This window comes from Lactuca virosa, chromosome 3 (genome assembly GCF_052849685.1).
Source record: "Lactuca virosa cultivar CGN04683 chromosome 3, Lactuca_virosa_CGN04683_v6, whole genome shotgun sequence".
Lineage (NCBI taxonomy): Eukaryota > Viridiplantae > Streptophyta > Magnoliopsida > Asterales > Asteraceae > Lactuca > Lactuca virosa.
The window spans coordinates 97,413,350-97,438,694 of NC_136428.1; positions in this window are offsets into that span (position 1 = coordinate 97,413,350).

The following is a 25,345-nucleotide window of genomic DNA, read 5'->3' on the forward strand; positions in this document are numbered from 1 at the left end:
GAGTCCGCGTCCAACTTAAGCGCATGAGTACGCGCGGCGTACTCTTCAGTACTCCCAGCGTACTCATTTGCCTTAATATCTCCTTTAAGGGCTAAACTTGACAACTTGGAAAAGAAGAAGGGTTTAAGAGACGCACCTGAATTTTGGGATGTTACAATTCTCCCCCAGTAGAACTAGACTTCGCCCTCAAAGTCTCATGCTGTAAACAACTCTGGATGCTGTTCCCGCATTTCTGACTCCGGCTCCCAAGTCAGCTCGGACCCTCTCCGATGTTGCCACTGGACCTGAACAAGAGGCACCTCCTTGTTCCTTAGAACCTTGATCTTCCGATCCAAGATCGCGATCGGTCTCTCAATATAATTCAGGCCCGCATCTACCTGAATATCCTCCAGCGGCACCACCGCCGACTCGTCGGCTATACACTTCCTCAACTGAGACACGTGGAAGGTATCGTGAATCTGGCTCAACTCCGCAGGTAGCTCCAAACGATATGCTACCCTGCCCACCCTCGCGGTCACTCTGAACGGACCGATGTACCGGGGCCCCAGCTTGCCCCTCTTCCTGAATCGGATCACTCCCTTCCAAGGAGACACCTTTAGGAGCACGAAGTCTCCCACCTGGAACTCAAGCTCGGACCGTCGCCTATCCGCATAACTCTTCTGGCGACTCTGAGCTGTCAACAATCTCTGTCCGACCTGCTGTATCTGCTCTGTCGTCTGGAGCACTATCTCAGTGCTGCCCATCACTCGTTGCCCTACATCTCCCCAATAGATGGGAGTCCGACACCTCCTCCCATACAACAACTCGAAAGGAGGCATACCGATACTCGAATGGTGGCTATTGTTATAGGAGAACTCAGCCAACGGCAAGTACGTGTCCTAACTTCCTCCGAAGTCCAACACACATGCTCGAAGCATGTCCTCGAGCGTCTGAATCGTCCGCTCACTTTGCCCGTCCGTCTGTGGGTGGTAGGCGGTACTGAAATGCAACCTCGTACCCAACTCCTCATGGAACTTCTTCCAGAACCTGGAAGTGAATCGCACATCCCGATCTGATACAATCGAGATCGGCACTCCGTGACGCGATACCACCTCTCTCACATACAACTCGGCCAACCTCTCTGCAGAAGAGCTCTCACTGATAGCAAGGAAGTGGGCGCTCTTTGTCAGCCGGTCGACTATCACCCAAATTGCATCGACGCCCCTCGCGGTCCTTGGCAATTTGGTGATAAAATCCATAGAAATCTGTTCCCACTTCCACTGGGGAACCTCAAGTGGCTGCAAGTTGCCATGCGGACGTTGGTGCTCAGCCTTAACCCTGCGACAGGTCAAGCACCTCTCAACAAACCACGCGACATCCCTCTTCATGAAAGGCCACCAATACTCTCTCTTCAGGTCCAAATACATCTTAGTGGCCCTGGGATGGATCGAGAACCTCGATCTGTGCGCTTCCTCCATCTGAATGGTACGTGCCCCGCCTGCATACGGCACCCAAATCCGACCTTGAAAGGTCATCAACCCTCGGCTATCGGTAACGAACTCGGGCACCTGCCCGATCACCCGCTCCCTTTTGCGGTTCTCTAGCATCACGGCCTCTGCCTGGGCCTCCCGAATGGTGTCCAACACCGGAGTCATCACCGTCAATCGCATACAAAGGTCTCGAATCGGGGCACTCCCTGCCCTACGGCTCAGAGCATCAACCACAACATTAGCTTTGCCCGGGTGGTAAAGGATCTCACAATCATAATCCTTTACCACATCCAACCATCTCCTCTGGCGCATATATAGGTTGGGCTGATCCATTAGATACTTCAAACTCTTGTGGTCCGTGTATATGGTACACCGAACCCCATACATATAATGACGCCAGATCTTGAGGGCGAACACCACTGCCCCCAACTCCAGATCGTGGGTGGGATACCTCGTCTCATGAGGCTTCAGCTGCCTCGATGCATACGCTATCACGTACCCGCTCTGCATAAGGACCGCACCCAACCCTGATATCGATGCGTCGCAGTACACCACAAAGTCCTCCATTCCCTCCGGAAGGGATAACACCGGGGCTTCGCACAACCTCTGGCGAAGAGTCTCAAACGAGGTCTGCTGCTCCTGACCCCACGAAAAAGCAACGCCCTTCCGGGTCAACCTGGTGAGAGGCACAACGATCTTGGAGAAATCCTTGATAAATCTCTGATAGTAGCCGGCCAACCCCAGAAAACTCCTGATCTCGGTGGGAGACCTCGGCACCTCCCAACTCATCACCGCCTCAATCTTGGCCGGATCGACCAATATCCCCTTCTGATTGACGAGATGCCCTAAGAACTGGACCCTCGCAACCAGAAATCACATTTGGAGAATTTGGCGTACAGCCTCTCCGATCTCAAAACTCCGAGGATTTCCCTCAAATGCTCCTCGTGCTGCTCTCGGGACCTCGAATACACCAGAATATCATCAATGAACACGATTACCGATCGGTCCAACATCGGTCTGCACACCCTGTTCATGAGATCCATGAACGCTGCCGGTGCATTGGTGAGCCCAAAAGGCATCACCATGAACTCGTAATGCCCATAACGAGTTCTGAATGCCGTCTTCTGGATATCCTCATCACGCACCCTCATCTGATGATATCCATACCTCAAGTCAATCTTGGAGAACCAAGACGCTCCCTGCAACTGATCGAACAGATCGTCGATCCTCGGTAAGGGGTAACGGTTCTTGACCGTCAACTTGTTCAACTCCCGGTAATCAATACACATCCGGTGTGAACCATCCTTTTTCTTGACAAAAAGGATCGGCGCTCCGCAAGGCGAGCTACTCGGTCGAATAAACCCCTTCCCCAGCAGCTCCTGAAGTTGCGAGGATAACTCCTGCATCTCTGGCGGTGCAAGGCGATAAAGCGCCTTGGCGATAGGCGCTGCTCCCGGAATCAAATCAATGCGGAACTCCACCTGCCTCTCGGGAGGCACACCCGGTAACTCCTCGGGAAACACATCCGGGAACTCACGCACTATCGGCACATCATCAATCGATCTTGGCCCCTCGGCGGCCACTCGTGAATCCATCACATATGCCACAAACCCGCTACAGCCCTGCTGTAGACTCCGCCTCGCTCTAGCAGCTGAACAAAATGCTGACCCAGAACGGGTACCCTCGCCATACACCGTAAGTACTCCCCCACTAGGGTCTCGTATTGTCACCAACTGTCGCTCGCAGTCTATCACAGCCCCAAACTGGCTCAACCAATCCATGCCCACTATGACACACACGTCCCCCATCGCTATAGGAACCAGATCTATCGGGAACTCAACACCGAATATCTCGAGTACACAACCTCGAATCACATCGTAGCATATACCGCTCGTTCGTCAGCTATGGAAACCCGTAGCGGTCGACTCAATGCCTCCCGCTGGATACTGATGTGCTGACTAAACGCTAAAGATACAAATGACCGACTCGCACCCGAGTCAAATAACACCAAAGCAGGTACATAACTCACAAGAAAAGTACCTACGCATATCATAATATAAGCACAAGATCTCAGCTCAGCATAAATAAATAAAGAATACATACCTGCCACAACATCGGGCGCTGCGCGGACCTCCTCCGCTGTCAACCGGAAAGCTCTCCCGCGAGCATTCGGTACCTCGGCCTTCACTGGCCGAACCTCGGTAGCCCTAGTAGCAGGTGCAGATCCCTGTGCTGATCCCTGATGTAACTGCGGGCACTCGGCCTTCCGATGGCCAGTCTGGTTGCAATGAAAGCAAACCATAAATCCCTTGGGGCAATCCTTGGCGATATGCCCCTCCTTGCCACATTTGTAGCAAGCACCTGATCGACAGACCCCATCATGTCCCTTGCCGCACTTCCAACAAGTGTGGCCCTTCTGGCCTCCAGATCTCGTATCAGCGGACTTTGTCCGCTTGGCAGCCGGCTGCGCCTGCACCGGTCGCCTGTCCCTACTCTGAGACTCGGCCTCCTCCCTGGCCTGAGTCTCCAGCTCAATCTCCCTCTTTCGGGCATTTGCCTGGAGCTCAGCAAATGTCCGGTATGACGAGTTCGACACGAACTCCCTGATATCCCTCCTCAAAATGCTCAAGTACCGACTCATGCGTGCCTGCTCAGACGACACATGCTCAGGGCAAAATAGCGCCCTCTCATGAAACATCCTCGTAATCACCGTCACAGACTCAGTTCCCTGCTTGAGGGACAAGAACTCCAGGGCTAAACGTTCCCTCTCCACAGGGGGAACATACTCATCTCGAAACATCGCGGTGAACCTCTGCCAGGTCACCGCGGTAAGCTCTGCCGTAGAGAAATCCGCCGTCACAAACTTCCACCAGTCCTTCGCCCCCAAGCGAAGCTGGTTCAGTGCAAACCGAACCCTCAGATGCTCCGGACACGAGCAGGTGTAGAAGCATCCCTCGATATCAGAAATCCATCTCATCGCAACAATTGGATCCTGCGTCCCATCAAACTCTGGTGGCTTCGTGTTGCTGAACTCTCGGTACAGCAATGAGTCACCCCCCTGAGGTCTAGCAGCAGCCACAGCTGCAGTAGCTGCAGCAGCTGCAGCCTCAGTAACCGCTGCGTACCGCTCATCAAAGGTCTCAATCAATGTGGTCTTGATAGACCCAAACATATCCGGAATCTCGGCCCGGATCGCCGCAGCCACCTCGTCGTGGATCATCTGACGAAGCTCCTCGTCACTTACGCCGCTCGTCTCTGGTCTGTGGCGTGTCCCAACCATGATGTCTCTGAAATACAACATAAAAATATCAGAGACTCGCTCGAGCATACTCGCACTCGATAAATCAACCCTACTTGTTTCCTAGTCCCCTAAGGATTCTTACTTGGACTGCACACCGGTCCGGTCTCTACAGTAGTACGGGCCCTATACTACCGTCCACACCGTATCAGTATTCACCCCAAGTCCTCCTCCTTGGATCCCAGATCACAAGTACTCTACATCTCTCCAGTATAGGCTACCCTTCGGTAGACCTCTCATAATCTCCTCACTGCTACCTACTCACTCTCAAGCATCTCATGGCAGCAGAAACCTTCCTAGGCTAAGGCATCACAAATCAGGCCACTCTAGTCCTAATATGAGGACCTAGCCTACTCTAGCATGCATAACATATCATAACATATCTCATAACACATAATGTAAGGGTATTTTGGGAAATCACTGTTCGGGCGCTGGTTGATCGTACACACTGCTTCCTTCTGCTTTTCTCAAATTCTTTTACTTCCTTAGAAAATTGTTTATTTTGTGAAAAACTTCCTCAAACCCTCAGTTTGAGTTCAGATACGCCCGAAGGTGCATCCGAATCCCTCAAACCAAGGCTCTGATACCAACTTGTGACAACGTGAAATTTCCAAAACAATTTTTCATTTTTAAATCATACTTTTAAATCATAAAACAATATCAAAACATAATGTATCCATTGTCATCGTTACAAAACAATTCCCAGAATCTCAATCATAATCTCTATGAGTGTGTACTGATCATGCCGGCGCCTTCCCGCGATCCTCACTGATACCTGAAACACTTAACACACAACACGGTAAGCATAAATGCTTAGTGAGTTCCCCAAAATACCACATACGCACATACGCCACTCAAGGCTATAAGACCTTCCGGTCCCTGTGTCTAAGGGGACTTCCGTCCTATAACCCTGGTAGACCTTCCGACCCTACCTGTAATGACCTTCCGGTCCATATCACTCTGACCTTCCGGTCCATATCCTCTTGACCTTCCGGCCCACATCCTGACATACACAACATATACATATCACATAACAACATACAGTACATACACATCATAGCATACAAGGCCTTCCGGTCACACATAAGTACCTTTCCAGGTACAGTATAGTGAGAAGACTCACCTCGGGTAACTCGGATAATCTCGCACATGGATATACTGATCTAGCCCCCGCCTAATCACATAAACAATATTCTCAAATAAATAATGGCTCTTAAAGGCTAGATTAAATCCCTTTCTACAACCCCACAGAAGGGTAAAAACCATTTTACCCCTCCTTGACCCAAAAGTCCACATGTTGCCCAAAACCCTAAAAGTCAACAAAAGTAAACCCTCCGGGTTAACATACCCGACGGCTTCACAGAATCGGGGAACGTGACCCCCTACGCTGCGCGTATTGGGATTACGCCCCGCGTAACTCCCAGTTTCATACTCCTTTTGATTTTGGGTCTTAAATGGTTAAGACATATACTCAAACTTCAGATCTGACTTCTCTAAGGTTGCTTAATCCATAAAGTCGAAACCTTTAAGCCTTTGCATGGCTGTAATGACCTTCCGGTCCATATCACTCTGACCTTCCGGTCCATATCCTCTTGACCTTCCGGCCGACATCATGACATACACAACACATACATATCACATAACAGCATACAGTACATACACATCATAGCATACAAGACCTTCCGGTCACACATAGGTACCTTTCCAGGTAAAGTATAGTGAGAAGACTCACCTCGGGTAACTCGGATAATCTCGCACACGAATATACTAATCTAGCCCCCGCCTAATCACATAAACAATATTCTCAAATAAATAATGGCTCTCAAAGGCTAGATTAAATCCCTTTCTACAACCCCACAGAAGGGTAAAAGACCATTTTACCCCTCCTTGACCCAAAAGTCCACATGTTGACCAAAACCCTAAAAGTCAACAAAAGTCAACCCTCCGGGTTACGCTGCGCGTACCAAATCTGTACGCTGGGCGTACCCGACGGCTTCACAGAATCGGGGAACGCGACCCCCTATGCTGCGCGTACTGGGATTACGCCCCGCGTAACTCCCAGTTTCATACTCCTTTTGATTTTGGGTCTTAAATGGTTAAGACATATACTCAAACTTCAGATCTGACTTCTCTAAGGTTGCTTAATCCATAAAGTCGAAACCTTTAAGCCTTTGCATGGCTGTAAAGGTCACCAATCACTCTAAACACCTTTCCTCTTTCCATAATAAGTCTAGATCTCATGCATGGCTCAATATTCACGTCCAAGTTTGGATTTTTATGAACCCACAACTCATAACACTCTGAAATGTGGCAGATCTAGGCCAAAGGAGACCATTTGCTCATAAAGTCTCCACCTTGGGACCAAAAACCCTAGAAATTGGTCCAAGAAGCACAAATCAAAAATGACAAGGAAAGCTTTGAGCTTTTTACCTCAGAAAGAAGCTCCAACCTCTGAAGAATTCAGATCTACTCTTGTCCACCAACTTCTAGCTCCTAAAATGGCCTCCTCTTCTCTTTCACCACCTTGAAATGACACTTTCAAGCTTAAGAACACACACACAAGCTTATGACGGGTTTTTGCTCTCTTAGGGTTTCACTCACTGAAGTATGGTGGCTGGGGATAAGGCCTTATCATTCCTTTTATAGAGTACAAGCCTCAAATTAGGGTTTGCATCTGGGCCCGCTATGCCCAGCGTAACCCTGGGTACGCCCAGCGTACCTAGGCGAGTCCGCGTCCAACTTAAGCGCATGAGTACGTGCGGCGTACTCTTCAGTACGTACAGCGTACTCATTTGCCTTAATATCTCCTTTAAGGGCTAAACTTGACAACTTGGAAAAGAAGAAGGGTTTAAGAGACACACCTGAATTCCGGGATGTTACAAATTGTTGCTCCAAGAAAAGCAGTGTCCAAACCACCCTTGGTTAAATATGATTTCTGGATTAATGAAAAGACCATGGAATTTTGCTTATTTCCCAGAGGTTCTCGGAACACACCCTCCGAGACACCCGTTGTTCCAAACTCACAATTGAAGTCCAAAGCCCATGCCAAAGTCCCTAAACCTAACTCGAAGCCTAAAAACTCCAAATCTCACTAATTTTGCAGGAACTCTATGCGCCGGAACAAGATACAATGGTATATTGATAGTGTTTGTTCCATGCACATGACAGGGCAGAAAGACTTTCTGCGTGATCTTAAACTCGCTCCCAACGATGGCTATGTGACGTATGGCAACAACTCCAATTCTTAGATCCGAGGTTATTGCATCCTCACCAATGGAAACTTCTCTGTCTGAAATGTGGCATATGTAGATGACCTGAAGCACAACCTGATTAGTGTGGCTCAACTTACAGACTCCAACCGAAGATTTGAGTTCTGCAAAAAGCATAGCTACGTCTTGACAGAAGATCGGAAAGAATGTCTAATCAGGTAAAATCGCAACAAAAACATGTATCCGTTAGACATCAACATGATCATTGGCAAGCCTCAACTCTATCTTCTCTCAAAGGCCGTTCCTGACGACAGTTGGTTATGACATCGAAGGCTTGCTCATCTAAATTTCCGATATATGAATGATATTGTTTCTGGTGAAATGTTCAAAGGTCTGCCACTCCTCAATTTTGAAAATGATCACTTATGTGCTGCATGTGAATGTGGGAAGCAATCCAAGAAAGGTCATTCATTTATTATTGAAAAATCAATTTCGGAACCATTAGAATTTCTACATATTGATCTTTGTGGACCCTCCACTGTACAAAGTCTGCACCACAAAAAGTACATTCTTGTGATTGTAGATGATTTTACAAGGTTCACCTAGGTCTTCTTCCTTAGGCTAAAATCTTAGACAACCTTGGAACTTATCAACTTTGACAAAAAAATTGAAGTTCTCGTCAAACTTCCTGTAAGACGGATCCGAAGTGATAATGGCTCGGAATTCACTAATGTCACCATTGAGAAATTTCTCTCCGACAAAGGGATCGACCAGAATTTCTCTGCTCCCTACACTCCTTATCAAAACGGTGTGTTTGAAAGAAGAAATAGAACCCCCGTTGAAGCTGCTCGATCGATGCTCAACTTTGCAAATCTTCCACCTTATCTCTAGGCTGAATCTGTGTCCACTGCCTGTTTCACTCAAAATCGAAGCATCATCAATCGACACCTCAACATGACATCGTATGAAGCCATGAATGGTCGCAAGCCGAGTATCTCGTTCCTACATGTTTTTGGCTGCATGTGCTTTATAAAAAACAATGGTGATCAACTCACGAGTTTCAACCCAAAGCCGATGAAGCAATTTTTTGGGGATACTCCGCCAAATCCAAAACCTACTGAGTTCTGAATCGTCGGACTCGTGTTCTTGAAGAAAGATTTGATGTCACCTTCGATGACAACTATGTTCAGAATTCTGGCCCAACTCATGTTACAACCCACATCATGGAGTCCGATGCTCCATCTCCAGGATGTCTGAATTCCCAAATCATCCATGAAGTCGACTTCGAAAGCATGTTCGGACCTCTAGAATCTACTATTGATTCGGAATCTCGATCAAGACCGTCCTCATCAACGACATCTCCAACCTCTCAAAATGTTTCTGGTCCGACACCTACTTTTGCTCCATTTGATTTCGATCCGTTTCAACCTTCTCAGATTGAGGGGAAGAATAAGCACTCCTCTCTCGAATTAAATGTGGATGGATTCCAAGATGCAGTAGATAAATTCGCTGAATTTGATCCCACTCCGATCAACAACGAAGATGATGTCAACTTCTTTGACTTTCCGAACAACGACGATGTAGACATATATGGTTCAGAAGTTCACGGGGAGCATCATCTTCAAATTCAAAATATTCAGGGGGAGAAACATAAACCCCATTGTTGATGTCGAATCGTCTTCTGCACAAGAGCTTCCGAGCTTACATATCTGGACAAAGGATCATCCTCCAAATCAAGCCATAGGAAATCTCAACGCTGGTGTACAAACTCATTCTGCCACCAACATCCAAAATGAATGTCATTTCTCGGCATTTATCTCAATGATTGAACCAAAATCCATCAAGGAAGCATTAGAACATGTTGACTGGATTACAGCCATGCAAGAAGAGTTGGCAGAATTTGAGAGAAATGAAGTGTGGACTCTCGTCCCTCCTCCTCAGGATCACCCTATTGTTGGTATGAGATGGGTCTTCTGAAACAAGCTAGACGATGTTGGAGTTAGTATCCAAAACAAAGAAAGATTGGTGGCCAAAGGATTCATTGAGATTGAAGGGCTTGATTATGACGAGACCTTCGCTCTTGTTGCTCGTCTTGAATCCATCAGAATCTTTCTTGCCTATGTAGCTCACAAAGGCTTTAAGGTTTACCAAATGGACGTTAAGAGTGCTTTTCTCAATGGTAAACTGCATACCGAAGTGTATCTCCAACAACACTCTGGTTTGTCAATCTTTCTTATCTGAACTATTGCTACAAACTTTGAAAAGTTGTTTATGGCCTTAAGCAAGCTCCTCGCGCCTGGTACGAGACTCTCACCGATTTTCTCAAGCGTTCAGGTTTTCAAAGAGGAATTCTCCATCCTACCCTATTCCGAAGATCAAATGGAAACAACCTCATGTTTGTCCAAATCTATGTTGATGATATCATTTTTGGATCCATAGATTCATCAATGGTTGCTGATTTTTCCAAGTGAATGATTAGTCGATTCCAAATGAGCATGAATCGTGAATTAAGTTTCTTCCTCAGACTCCAAGTCAAGAAAACCAACAGAGGAATCTTTATTCACCAAGAAAAATACATTTCCGAGCTTCTCAAAAAGTATTCAATGGACACCTGTGCCTCAGCAAAGGTTCCTATGTGTTTCAGACTCAAGATCTTCTCGGACCCATCAGGTGTTGTTGTTGATCAAAAGAAGTACAGGGGAATGATTGGGTCGCTACTCTACAACAAGTCGTCCGGACATCATGTTCTCCACATGCCTGTGTGCCAAATTTCAGGTCAATCCGAAGGTGTCTCATCTTCTGGAGGTCAAACAAATATTCAGATACCTTAAAGGTACAAAGAGTCTCGGAATTTTTTATCCAGCAAATGAAAGTTTCCCTCTTCAGGCATACTCCGATTCAAACTATGGAGGTCTTCAACTGGATAGAAAAAGCACTTCAGGAGGTTGTCAATTTTTGGGTGGAAGATTGGTTAGCTAGTCATCTAAGAAACATAGTTGCATTGCTCTTTCAAAAGGCGAAGTGGAATACATTGCAACTTCTAGTTGTACTTCTCAAGTTCTTTGGATGAAATCTCATATTTTGAACTATGGTTATCGATTTCAACAAATTCCAATCTATTGTGATTCTCAAAGTGCCATTTCTATTTCTCAAAATCCAATTCAGCACTCCATGACGAAGCACATTTGTGACATCCCCATTTTCACGGCCAGAAAAGACCGATTTTGTTTATGCTTTATAAAAACCAGAGTACTTCTTTTAATAAAAATGTTGCGGAATTTGTTCCCAGAAAAACATGATAAATGCGTTATCAAAGCATTTCCAAAGAAATGTATTTTATTCATTTTCAAAACGTTGGGATGTCATCGTTAATACAGAAACATAAGCATAAACAGAACTTACATTCATTTACACTAGTGATCTACGTCTTTTTTAAATCTCTCAGTGTATAGTAGCTTCGTATCGACACCTGTGATACAAATAAGCTTGAGTGGGTCAGGTTGGGAAACCTGGTGAGTACATAGGGTTTTTAACCCACAATAATATAATTATTATGTTTAAACATCAAACAATCAACCCAATTACCCATCCCCATTATCTTCCTTACTCTTAAGGGTCTACCCTAAGAGTCATCTATCCTGCATTCGTTCACTCCGAAGTCCCTTGCTTCCAGGGTTTATAAGACAGACACTAAGTCCATAGCTGCCAATGCTTGTTCGTAAAGCACTAATTCCATAGCTGTTAAGGTTCATTCATCGGGTACTAAATCCATAGCTACCAATGTTTATCTAATAGGTACTAAGTCCATAGCTACCAACGTTTATCTAACAGGTACTAAGTCCATAGCTACCAGTGTTTATCTAATAAGTACTAAGTCCATAGCTACCATTGTTTATCTAATAGGAACTAAGTCCATAGCTACCATTGTTTATCTAATAGGCACTAAGTCCATAGCTGCCGATGTTATTTATTAGGCACTAAGTCTATAGCTGCCAATGTTTACTCATATCATCTTTTATCTCTCATCATTCATCTACCCATGTTATACCCAACATATTTGTAGATATAAAATACATATACAATTTAAATCATTTAAAACATGTATAAAAAAAACGTTCATCCAGCATAGATAGCAAGTATACAGATAATAAGCACACGTAGCACGTAATTTATATAAAATACTTCATATCTATGTGTAAGATGAAAGTAACTATGCACTCACCTGATAAGGTGGTGACTCGGTATTCGGACAACGCTTCGTTTACTTAAAACAACTTCTTTTGACAAAACCTAGTATCATTACCACTAGATTTTAGTCTAATGTTCAACGAAACTAATTAATAGTCTAACTATTATTACTATTATACAAGCGTTAAACAATACTGTTCACCCACTATGTACAGACAGGGGCCAGACATGGAACACCGGAGGGCAGGATCATTTTGGCATATAGCACTTCTGAAATCCAGCAACCCAAGCGGCCCTCCAAACCAGATTCCCCATACCACGAGTGGTTAAAAAGATAATATAACGACACTTATATAACCCATAATAATAGCCCAAATATTTATTATAAGGTCCTAATAACATTACTATATTGAAACATAAGCTATACTAAAGTTAGGTTAGGCGTAGCTCACTTACATCGGGTTTTTCTCAAAACCAGGCTTCACTGGAGCAGCATTCTCAAGCCGAAAGGCTCTTCTTCTCGGAGCCGTCGGGCGCTCCGAGGCTTCCGCCTCGTGCTAGGGAGGTTCCCTAGGCTTTTTGGGGGGTTTCGGGGCTAGAGAGAGGTTCTAGAGAGAGAGAGAGGGAAGTGATGGGAGGTGTGAGGAATGAAAAGGGCTTCACCTCTTATTTATAGGGGGCTGGAGGCAAACTTACATCGTGAGTTTTAAGATGTTCACGTCGTGAGCCAGCTGGATACAACTAGGCACAGCCTGGTGCTGACACGTGGCATCGCACATAGGGTGGAAATCAGCCGATTTTCAAAAATTCATAACTTTCGCATACGAGCTCCGTTTTTGACATTCTTTATATCCACGCGTAGGTAAAAATAATATCTACAACTCTCTTCTTGACTCGATTGGCTAATTCTCGACCGATCTTAAATTTAACAGTACGAAGGTTTACACTGTTAAATGTCCGCGTAAAATTCATAACTTCTACATACGGACTCCGTTTTCGTATGTATTTTTATCGTTGAGTTCCTATTAATGATATCTTCAACTCTCATTTAGGCCGCATAGGCCAAAAACCGCTCGATCTAAAATTCGAGTTTCGGGTCGTGCACTGCTATGCCAAATCTTAGAAAAATCATAACTTCCTCATACGAAGTCAGATTTAGGCGTTCTTTTTATGGACGCTCTTGGTTTAACATATTCTACGACTTTTGTTTAGATTAATAAGGCCAAAAATTCCTCTATCGTAAATTCACTATTTTACGTTTCCCGATGCCGTGCCGGTTTTGCCGCGAAACTTCGACGGACCATAACTTCTTCGTTATAACTCGGATTTCGGAGTTCTTTATATGTACGGAATCCTTGTAACATATGATAAAACTTTTATTAAGACTATTCCTTCTAAATAATCTTCCATCAAAAACTCATTTTTGATGCTCATTGTCTCTAAATTGACTAGCCCGGATCTACGGGCGTTACAACATTGATATTCGGTACAATTTCACTAAAGATCATGTTTAAAAGGAAACATTGAACTTATTTTTGTTCCATCTAACGATGAAATTGTTGTTGTTATTACTAAGACATTAGACGAAATCAAATTCAATGGGTTTCTGAACAAAATGGGTTTGATAATGCCTTATCCTTAATTCTTCTAAGAGGCTTGTACTCTTTGATGGAAACATCAGAAAGTGTAATAATTCCGAAGTCAAAATCTTTTTCATCTCAGAATCATTTCCTCTCGGAATAAATAGGATCATTTTACGTGTCTTTTTGTCTAACCTCTCCTTCTAGTTTTAAGTTGTACAGTTTTCCTCATTTCTTGAAGATTATGACCAATATAGATACATTGTGCGAGCTCTGATCCTTAATGTCTCGGAATCTCAAATCTATTTAAAATTTTCCTCTAAGATCTTCATGCATTTTGCCTCTGATATTCAGTCTAAGATTGTGCCATCTTGAACTCTATATCATGTACAAATGTTGTGTTCATCTTCTCCTCGAAGTATCTTATGACATCTCATCTCGGAATTTCCTTATTCCGAGATCCACTGTTGTGAAAAGAAGTTTAAAAGGTTTTCATTAAGTTTTTTTCCGAAACATTTTTATTAATTGAATTAACGGTTATTTTTTTAATGATTATCCTTAACTCCTCTAAAATTACGCTTTTTGCACACATCCCGATAAAGTGCACATCAACTCAACTGAAACGTCGATTTTCTCATTTCGCACGTATGGACACCACATCTTTCGTCCTTGCAGTTTATACGCATGCCAATTTTGGCAACACATTTAATGCGATCCGTTTTCCAATCGGGTGTCATAATTACACTTTTTCTAACCCGACCCGGAAGTCCAACCTATAAAAGGTTTTCAATCTCCAACTGTTAAATCTTTAAGCTTAAACCATCTTCTTCTCCAATATTCTCTCTGCAACCATTCTTGAAGCTTTCAAACCTGCAACTATGGCTTCTCCTCAAAACACTCCCGAAATCACAAAATCTGCAACAATGGTACCACTCAGAACATCCATGAAATCCCAAAGCCTACTCCAAAGAAGAAGAAATCTTCAAAGGGTTCAGCCTCATCTTCATCCGCAGAACCAATTCTTTGTGAAACAACCCAACTTTTCTCACTCGATCCTATGGATTATGACGAATCCAGATCATCTCACATCACCCCATTACCATTCCACTCACCAAAACCTCAAACGCTCAAATCCCTCTATGCTTCCTTCACACTGCTTTCGAGAGAATCAAGATTCAAGACGGTGTAGTAGAGACGAAGATCATTGGAGATAGAATTGTTCCTGTTTCAAAGCAAATATTCCTCAAAGCTATTGGAATTCCAGAAAACCCCAAGGGTTTTCAAGTGCAAGAACCCACGTCTGAAGAGTTCCAGACGTTCCTCAACAAAATTGGGTACACTGAAGAGTTTAAGGCTAAGAAGTTCAAGAAATAAGCCGTTCATGGCCTTTGGATCGTGTTGATGCACCTCATTCTTCAAGGTATTTCAGGAAAACATGGAGGAACAGACACGATGAGAAAAGATTGGCTATATGTCATCTACAACATTTAATCAGGAAGGAACAATGCAGTTGACCTGACCGAGGTCCTATGGTAAGATTTTCGGAAGTTTGCCATCAAGAGAAAGCCAAACGAGATTTCTAGTCCGAGGTTCTAGGCTCTTACACTTCAACAACTCTACAGAGAAAGACAAGAGCCAATCCCTATCAACAGAGTTCCAAAAGAGGTATTACTCTCATTCAAAGCTATAAAGACTTATAGACTTCTGAACCAGTCCACTTTTGGACCTATTCGTAGGATACCACAACACATGCTTGCAGTTCTTCCATCCGAGTCTCAATTTCTTAAACATCACTTAGAGACTTCGATTGTGTTTGTCCCAACACAGTCTACCCCAGTCTCTGTTGATCAGCCCTCGGATGTGAATAAGCCATCCACAACTGGTGGCAAAAAGAAAAAGGTAGCCAAACGAAAAACCTCTCCTTCCAAAGTTCCTGCCAAAAAGAGATCCAACGCCAGTGGTTCATCTCGGAAGGAATCACACATTAACATTCTGACAGACTCTGGTCATCCGATTACCCCTCCTGGCCACTCTTCTGAAGTACCCTTCGGATTTTTAATACCACTTGCACACACTCACGGGGAGTTTCCACATGATCCACCCTCATCTTCCTAAAAAGATGATGCCGATGTTCAACAAAGTCTTTGCACCACCTGGAACAAACCCACATGTAATCTCGAAAATCCCATTTTCTTCAACACAAGCATGATCTGAGGCCCCTGCCTCAGATCCTAAGCTCTCGGAATCTGGAGTTGTCCCTGCAACTTCTAGAGCTCCAACTGGCCTGATACCTGGCTCAGGTAAAGGACGAACAGGTTCTACTGACAAAGATTGGATTGATTTTGTTAACAGGGCTCACACTGGAAATCCTGAGTTGACTCGTGCCCAAGTTGAATCCGCTCTCATCTCCATGAGAAAACGGTCCATTTAGAGCAACTTTCCATTCGTTTCTCCCACAGATGAAGAAATAGATCAAGAGCTTGCCACCGGAGAAGCTCATGAAACCACAATCATCTCGGATGATCCTCCCAATTCTCCTCAAACTAATGCATTCCAACCGCCCTCGGATGAAGAACATTCAACGGATTTCTTGTTTGATAATGATAGCACTTCCGTTGGCGCTCTTCCACTCTTCTAATATTTCAAGTATTTGAAAAATCCTTCTTCTTCAAAGCCTGTATATGACTTCAGACTGCCATCATCCTCCTCGAAAAGTGTAGATGAAGAAATCCAGATTGATGACAATGTCTAAGCAACTCAAGGAGGTGAAACAGAAACAAATCCTCCTCAAGGCAATCTAACATAAAATAATCCCTCTTCTTCCGAACCTCAAGGCGATAAAGGTGATGATAATGACAAGTCTGAGAGTTCCACCTCGGACACTGGATCATCAAAAGAAAACATAGTTGATCCATTTTCCCTCCTGGAACTCAGAGACAACGTAGCAACAACTATCTCCAAGGTCGACTCACTCGACAAATCCGTGGCGCAATTAGACTCTAAGCTTGATGAAAAAGTTTCCAGCCTCAACTCAAAGCTTGATGTCATTCTCAAGTCTCTCTTAAAGATTAAGCAATCTGGGCCTTCGGGAGGTGAAAGAGCAGATCAACTGGATCAGCTCATCTCCTTGCATTTCAAGCACACCTTGGAAGAAGTTGAGCAAAAATACAACACCATCCTGGATCACTACATCGACACCACCTCTACCATGCTCAAAATTCATGAAGATATGATCAGTGCCACCAACGAGCTTATCAAGCAACGCATGTACGCCATGAGAAATAGATCCAACGGTTAGAGAATGAAATAAGAAGAAAGACGAACTCAATCTCATCATGCAACAGGTCCTCGTCAAGTTACTCCGAGCTTGCAAGAACATCGTTGATGTTCCGAAAAAAAAGTTCGAAAAAATGCTTTCCATCTTGGGTACCTTGTTTGATCATCTGAAATCCCAAGCCCCTATTGCTGAATCCTACGATGCTCTCTCCAATCAAATCAACATGAGCTTTAAGAAAGTATTCGTAAGGTTGTCTGAAGTCCAAACTACAACTTGACTTGCCTCGGATGCATGGCTTTCCGAAGCAAGTGGGGGAGAAGGACCTAGTCGCAAGGGTCGAACCATTCAATGGAAACCTACCTTGGAGTTCACTCTCCGAGATGAATCTGACGATGATATTTTATAGGTTGAATCTATGGACCCTTTATCAGAAGATGATAAAGAAGAAGATGATGAGTTTATCTCCAATGCTATTATAGGACTTCAAGCTCCTCAGAAATATCCAACTAAGGTTCTATCGAAGGAAGAAAGAAGGATATGGTCCGTTGTTACTTGGCCGTGAAATGGCTAAAATCAAGTCTAAGCTCACCGCTGATGTATTTAGAGCTACTCAATCTATGCTGCCTCCTATTCCTTCTCCGAGAATTGCACCAACTGATGAAGGTTCTCCTGCTCGGAAACTAGACAATATTCCAAAAGAGCCTCTGATCACTCCTCCTTCAGAGTTCTTAGTTGATGAAACAATTCAAAAAGTCATTTATGACTTGAACAAACCGCATCAAGACAAAGGGAAGAACATTGCCTCGGAACCTCACAGCCCTCAAAGGACCTTCAGAAAGTCCGGAGGCTAGTCTTAAGCTCAAATTGATCATACACTTGAAGAAAGCCTCCGGATCCAAGCATTAAAAGATAATCCAAATCCGATGTTGGGCATATCCCTACTCTTCCGAGAAAGGACAATTCACGATCAAGACATTGCGCCCTTCATGTACTTTGATCCACCCAAGCAAGACTCCGACCAGATTGATTTCCCAATCTCTCCCTTCAAAAAGTATTACATAAAGTTCTCTCCACTTCACCCGACTGATGATCCTTAAGCAATCATCATAACTGAGCGAGAGAGGTTCAAGACATTCTACTCCGTTAACACATGTCCTCAGAAAGAAGTGTGGTCTCGAAAGAGAAGAACAAAGATTGTTGGGTTTGGAAGAAAGGTTCAAAGCAAGTTCGACCTGGATTGCATGCTGTACAAATATTACATCAATCGGAACAAAGAAGACACCATCACCATCACAAATGAAAATTTCCCATCCATCAACCCAAAGGGTATTCTCACTATTGCTGCTCATTTCCGAAGCCGTCAAAATGATCAATTGAGCATTGCATCATACATTACTATAATCAACTTTTTGAAGGATTATGTAGCTGAATTCTGCAGATTCGACATTAAGTTTGCACACCTGTTTAGAATTGAGAAAGTGTTGGCAAAAATTTCAAGTGAACTTCTTGAAGCCCAAATTCTAGCAGAAGGTCCGATTGAAGAACCAGAACTCAGATACATCTATCTAAGAAAGAAGGGCAAGAGGAAAGAGTTCTTCCAAGTCATGGATAAGAATCTCGTTCCTACAACCATTCTGCGAAAATTCATCGCCAATGCTGCCAAGAGTGATGCTCCGGAGCATGTGAAGAATATGTTTATCAATCATCTCAAGTGTTATGTGAAAGTTCGAAGTTGTCTCTACAGTGCTTACCTCTTCTTATCCGAGGATGCCAACTAAGCTGACTGATTGCTAAGTTCACTTAGGGGGAGATTGTTGATACATGAAAAGTGAACCTATAGCAATCCGAAGCAATCAAGTTCCGAAGTCATCTTGTATCCGATATATGATAAAGTTCCGAAGCTCATGATGAATCCGAGATAATGGTGATCCGAAGTTAGTGTCTGTTCATGCATTTAATGCATTTTGTCTTTTTCATGATGTAACAATTCATAGGACTTAGTTGTATGTATCTTTTAGATGTTAGTTTGTCAAACACTGATCATTATACAGTCCTTTGAATGTATTTTGGTTTGTACTAGGTTCCTCCTTGTCTATATAAGGAGTGAATGTTTCATGACTTGATATCGAAGTATTAATCCTAGAATAGCAATTATTCTCTTCACATCACTTTCAACTTTTCTTCAAGTCAAACTTCTTTCTTAATATTCTTCTTGTTCTTAAATTATCTTTGCATTGATTATACTCAAGTTTACTTCATTTATTACTTGAATACTTTGCTGATTATTTATCTTCAAGACTTAACTAGTTTACCAGACTCGACTGGAACTCTATATTAAGAGCAGACGTTGATCTTAAAGATTAACTCAAGGTTTGAGTTTTCAAACCTTGTCCTTGCGCATTGATTCTTGTTCTCACAGTTTGATTATGTGCCACTTCTATTTGAGGACTCCAAACGCCCGCTCCACATCCTTCCTTTGCAGATTCTTGTACTAACTTGAACAATTTTCCATAATTGTATTCATGTCCATTTACAACGTATGACATTTTGGTGTTTTACCCTTCAAAATATCGTTAAATAACGGAGATGCTCCAAGCACATTCAGGTTGTTGTTTGACCCCTTCATACCAAAAAATGCATGCCAAAACCATAGGTGCTGTGAAACAACTGCTTCTAGTATAACATTCGACACGTCATGATCACCTCGCGTGAATTGCCCTCGCCATGCATTGGGACAATTTTCCCACACCCAATGTGTACAATCAAGGCTACCAAGCATTCTTGGAAATCCATGTTTAGCTTGATGTGCGACATACAACTGTTCGACATCACTTCTAGTCAGATTTTGCAAGTATATGTCACCATAAATCTCTATAACATACTCACAAAAAAGATATGTGCATTCTCGACCGGTCCTCGCAAACATTTTTAAATATTCATCTGAAGCGTCTGCGACTATGTCGTATGCCAATTGTCTAAGAGCTATTGTGCATTTTTGAAATGTAGTAAAACCATGTTTATCTCTAGCATCCCATCTCAATTGAAAAACTCATAGTTGTTTTCCAAATCTCTAGCTATACGTACGAATAAATTTCTACTAATAAGAAAATGATCTTCGAATTTCGATAGCTCGTATAAACTATCAGTGGTAAAGTAATCACGTACCAAAAGTTTGTTTGTAGTGATAATATCCCGGTTGATAGACTTTCTACATTTCTTCTCGACATTTGAACTTTCGCCTCACTGACGCACAATGTCATGTGTCGCAGACAACAACGTGTGCATAATCAACTCATCATCATCAGATGAAGAAGAAGAAATGCAACCCAACAAATTATTGATATTTTCGAGTGTATTTGTTGTGAGATATTTGTTGTGTATTATGTGTTTGTATATATAGGCGAAGTTTTAATTTAAAAAAAGTTTTTTTAATCAATGTTAAACGGTCCCAAAGGAATGCCCCAACGGTCAAAAATCGAATAACCAATCAGGTGGCCCGTGAAAGTCCGTGACCATCATCAATCCGCGTCACATTTACTCTTGTTGGGGTTGGTGTTAACACGTGAAAAAGCCCTCCATCTAGATGCTTACATGAGAATTTCCATCCTATACACGATGGCCTAACTGTTTTTTTTTCTTTTTTCTCATTTTTAGACAATAGTTTTACAACTTAATCCAAAACCCTATGAAGACAATGGGTGTAACATCTTGATTCCCAAGTATTTTCAATTTGACCATTGGTTTTCGAATGATTTCCAAAACTAGTCCTTTATGGCAATTTCGTAATTGTTTGGGCAGGCTTGCATACGCTGAGTGTACGTTTTGTATGCTGGGCGTACATAGCCAGGGTGCAAACCCAAACTTTTAGGGTTTGGACCTTATTTAAACATATTTATGGCCTCATGCACTCTCTTAAGTCATGCCTCCTTCCTCATTTCAAAACCCTAATGTGTGTGAGTGCATTTTGAAGCTTGGAGAGTCTTTCGGTGCCATTTTGGAGCTTTTGGAGGTGAAGGAACAAATTTGAAGTTGTAGAGTTTCCATTAAGACCTTAGATCCATCATCTACACTCCCTTGTTCACCCGTTGGAGGTATAAAGCTCCAACCTTGATGAGTATTTCATTTAGATCTAGTTTAAGCATAAAGTTGGCACCTTTTTGTCCCAAATCTTGATCCTTGTGGGTATGGTGTACTCCAAGACGTTTGAGTTTTCCTTTCAGATGTTATAGGGTGTGTGAAGTCATAAAAATATGATATTGGACATTATTTTCTTCCCATGCATGATATAGGTTGTCTTAATGGGTCAAGAAGCTAGGGTTCTTGATGTTAATGTCTTATTAGCCATGCAAAACCATAAAGTTGGAAACTTTATGGTTAAGAACACCTTTTAGGGTTTAGATATGGATTTTGGGCGAAAGTGCTTAATGATTAAGCACTTAATGGGTTGAGATGGTGGCAGCCGCGTACGCTGGGCGTACTAAAGGTTACATTGTGTGTACGTGGTCAGACCTTCGTGGTTTGGTCAAACACTCAGTACGCCCCTCGTACATGTTGAGTATGCCCAACATACTCACCAAGTTGACTTGGTTGACTCGATTGACTTTGTCCTGGATTTTGACCAAGGATTTACCTAAGGGAATTTTGGGTATTTTGATCTATATTCTGGGTATTAGTCACTATATTTGTAAAGATGACTGGCAGAGTTGATTTCGGAGCAACGTACTATTTCCGTTTTCTCATCTGTCTATGAGGTAAGTTTCTCACTGTATCCATGGGTCGAAGACACCAATGTCGGCCCATCATTCGGTTATATAGATTGTTAGTTGTTATGTGATGTATACTTGTTTGATTGATTAGGTTGAAATATACCCCAGGGTGGGGCCTACTGTGTTATGTCGGGTTGAAACATACCCTAGTGGGGCCTACTATCACATGTTTGGGTTGAAATATACCCGAGGGTGGAGCCGATATTTGTTTATTGGGTTGAAATATACCCTAGGTCAGGGCCCATATTCGTATGTATGGTATGTGGTACTTTGGGGAACTCACTAAGCTTTTTGGTTACATTTTATGTTTATGGTTTCAGGTACTTCTGGTTCGAAGGGGAAGGGGCTGGCGTGATGGCACAACATCTTCCCCTTATGATTTCCGCATTTTGAATAATTTTACTATTATATTTTGGATATTATATTTAGTGATGGTTTTGAAACAATTAATGAACGAAATTGATGGTTTTTCAATGAAATATTTTATTACTGTTTTTGGGTTGTTACAAGTTGGTATTAGAGCCTTAGTTTGAGGGATTCAGGCACACTTTTGGGTGTGTCATAACTCAAACTGAGGAGATGATAATCTTTTTAAAGATCAATGAAATTGAACTTCTAAAAAGATTTTTACTAAGAAAAGGGGGTGCGATGTGTGCAATCATCCGAGCTCAGGTAAATGGTTCCCAAGATTACCCATACCTATGTATTATGAGTAGTATGCTTGATATGAGAATTTCATGCTAGATCAGGGCTAAGGATACCTTCAGGAAGCATATGATAGAATTGCCTGATTTGTGTGATGCCTTATAGCCTAGGAGGATTGGATGATATGTATTACTTGGAATTGATATCGAATAAGTTAATTAAATATATGCTTTCAAAGTTGTATATGATTAGGATTATATCGCCCTATAATGATCGATTTGGCCTTATTTCCTGTTCCTTGTTTGGTTGTGGACTTAGGATAGAATCATCATTTGACATTCTATGTGATCCTATTTCATGTATAACTTGCATGCATAAGGAAACCAACGGTGTTGATTGAGGTTCATGGTATTGCGAGCAGTGGGGGTTGAGACTTCCTAGGAGAGCCTAGGATATGTATGTTGTTTAGCATAGGTTTGGTATATGGTTTTAGTGTGGTGACTTAGAGGAAACAAGACTGCTCTTGAGGAAGGTACAGGTAGGTGTGAAAGGTAGTATTAGGCCCGTACTACTGGAAGCAAAGGATCTATACCTCAGACAAGAGTAGACCTGGAAACTCTAAGGAGGCCTGTATAGTGAGGATTTCCTCGGGCTGTATGTTGATTATTTATATGTTTTTTTCATTTTGAGGATGGCGATGATTACTCAAGGAGGTTCAGGCTCTGGTTCTGGTTCAGGTTCTGGCTCAGGTACATAACCAATTGATGAGAGGTTGCACGAGCTCATTTCGGCTGAGGTTACTCACAATATCTTTTCGAGCTGAGATTGTTGGGGGTCAGATAGAAGCTCGAACTCCCTCATTTCGGGAGTTCAAGGCATGTGGAGATCTTGAGTTCTTTAGGGCTAAGGACCCCATCGCTAGCCGACGTTGGATTGCTGAGATGGAGAATGCTTAGCGGACGAGTTTTTGCCTTGAGGGGGGAAAAGGTGGGATTTACATCCTGCCTACTGAGGGACCGAGCATGAGACTAGTGGGAAGAGGTTAGCCGAGCTGTAGGGTCAGTGGTAGTGGCAGTCATGACCTGGGAGGATTTTGTTCTGAGATTCTAGAAGGAGTTTGCACCAACTATTTGATGGGTTTTGGGTAAAACAAATAAACTAGAAAACAATTCCTAAGTTCACATGCAACCTACTTTGGATCTATGTTTTAACTATTGAACATATAACTTTGAATTGCAAAACAAGAACCCTAGAGGAGAGAGGCTAATTTCGAAATTAACAAACTAGGGTTTAAGAATTACATACCTTTCAATTGTTATAGCAAACAATTGATAATCCTCTTGATCTTGATCTTGATCTTCTTGGAAGCTTAGCACCACAAATGTAATGCCTCTAATGGAATCACACCCAAGAACTAGCAAGAAGGGAACTTGGAGGAGAGAGGATGAAGAGAGTATGCAATTTCGGCCTTAGGGTTTCTTCCAAAGAAATCAGTGACCTCAAATGTGAGCCAGAAGTCTCCTTAAATAGCTGAGGGATCTAGGGTTTAGGGAAAACCCTAGTTATCCTTTGCTTAGGGCCTAAGCAAGATCCAAAGGCCTTATTTGGAGCCCTTGGACGAAATCTCTAGGGTTTCCCCTAAGAATTTCGTCCACCTCCTTCCAAGGGGGTTCTGGAACCTTCCACTCAACTATTAGTTAACTGCAAACTAGTCCCTGCACTTTATAATTAATTCTTTTAACCCCAAAATTAATTCTGATTAATTTCTGGCTAACTATTAATTAAACATAATGATTTCTAATTAATATATTAATCTTTTAACATATTAATAAATCATTTATATTAATTCATTAATCTTATAAATTAATATCTCTCCTTTCATAATTTCCTTGTCCACTTGCTAGGTTGAGGGCAACCCAAAAGGACTGTGCTGCTATCAATTCAAGTACATACCAATTATAGTTATGGGCTTAGACACCTAATCCAACAGTCTCCCACTTGGATAAGTCTGTAACTATAATTGCTAGTATGCCTTCTAAATTTGACCAGCAAATTGTAGCTTCCAAAAAGCTGCTGCCGAACTCTGACCCAGTCAGTTACGTGTCCTAAGATAAGTGATCATATAATCCTTCGTTCTGCTAGATATCCCTAGACATAAGACATGGAATGTAATCAATCTATTTGTCCAGAATCTATGTTTCCCGATTCCTGATTTGTGATGATGTAGGACTTTTAATTGAACACATCAATTTAGTCCTGGCTGGGCCCAGCACATAAGTCAACACCAAATCATCGAGGGGCCCACAGATATCGCTTTTCCTGTTAGGGCAAAAGGAACGAATAAACGTTGACTCATATGCTTGTATCTTTTACTCATCAAATTATGCATGACAATACGTTTTATAACACCAAGTTACTGATGCGTTTTCGTATCACCAATGCATGACCGACTTGTAAATCACAACTCATATATCTTCGTTTCAAAATTATAAGATATTAACGTCTCAGTATTACTCGTGATGAATTCCATGAAGTGATACTCTGAGCGAGGGTTTATCTACTCAAATCTCAATTTCTGAGTACTCATGAATGTTGCAGCAATTCTATTGCCATGTCTATCCTTAGACAATCTACAATCCAGTTCATGACAGTCTTAATTCACTACTTACTTCCAAAAGTATGGGTGACTGTGGAGTTTGAATAATCTTATTATTCGGGAAGTAAAACATGCAAAAATGAAACACTAATAAACAATTGACAAAAGGCAGAAACCAAACTTATAAATAATACTTTATTATTTAATCACCAAAAGTCAATTACATTTACTTTGTTACAAGTTTCAGAATAAAACTAATCTAACTACTAAAACTAATATCATCTTTCAGTCCTATGCTCCGAGCATGCTGAATATGC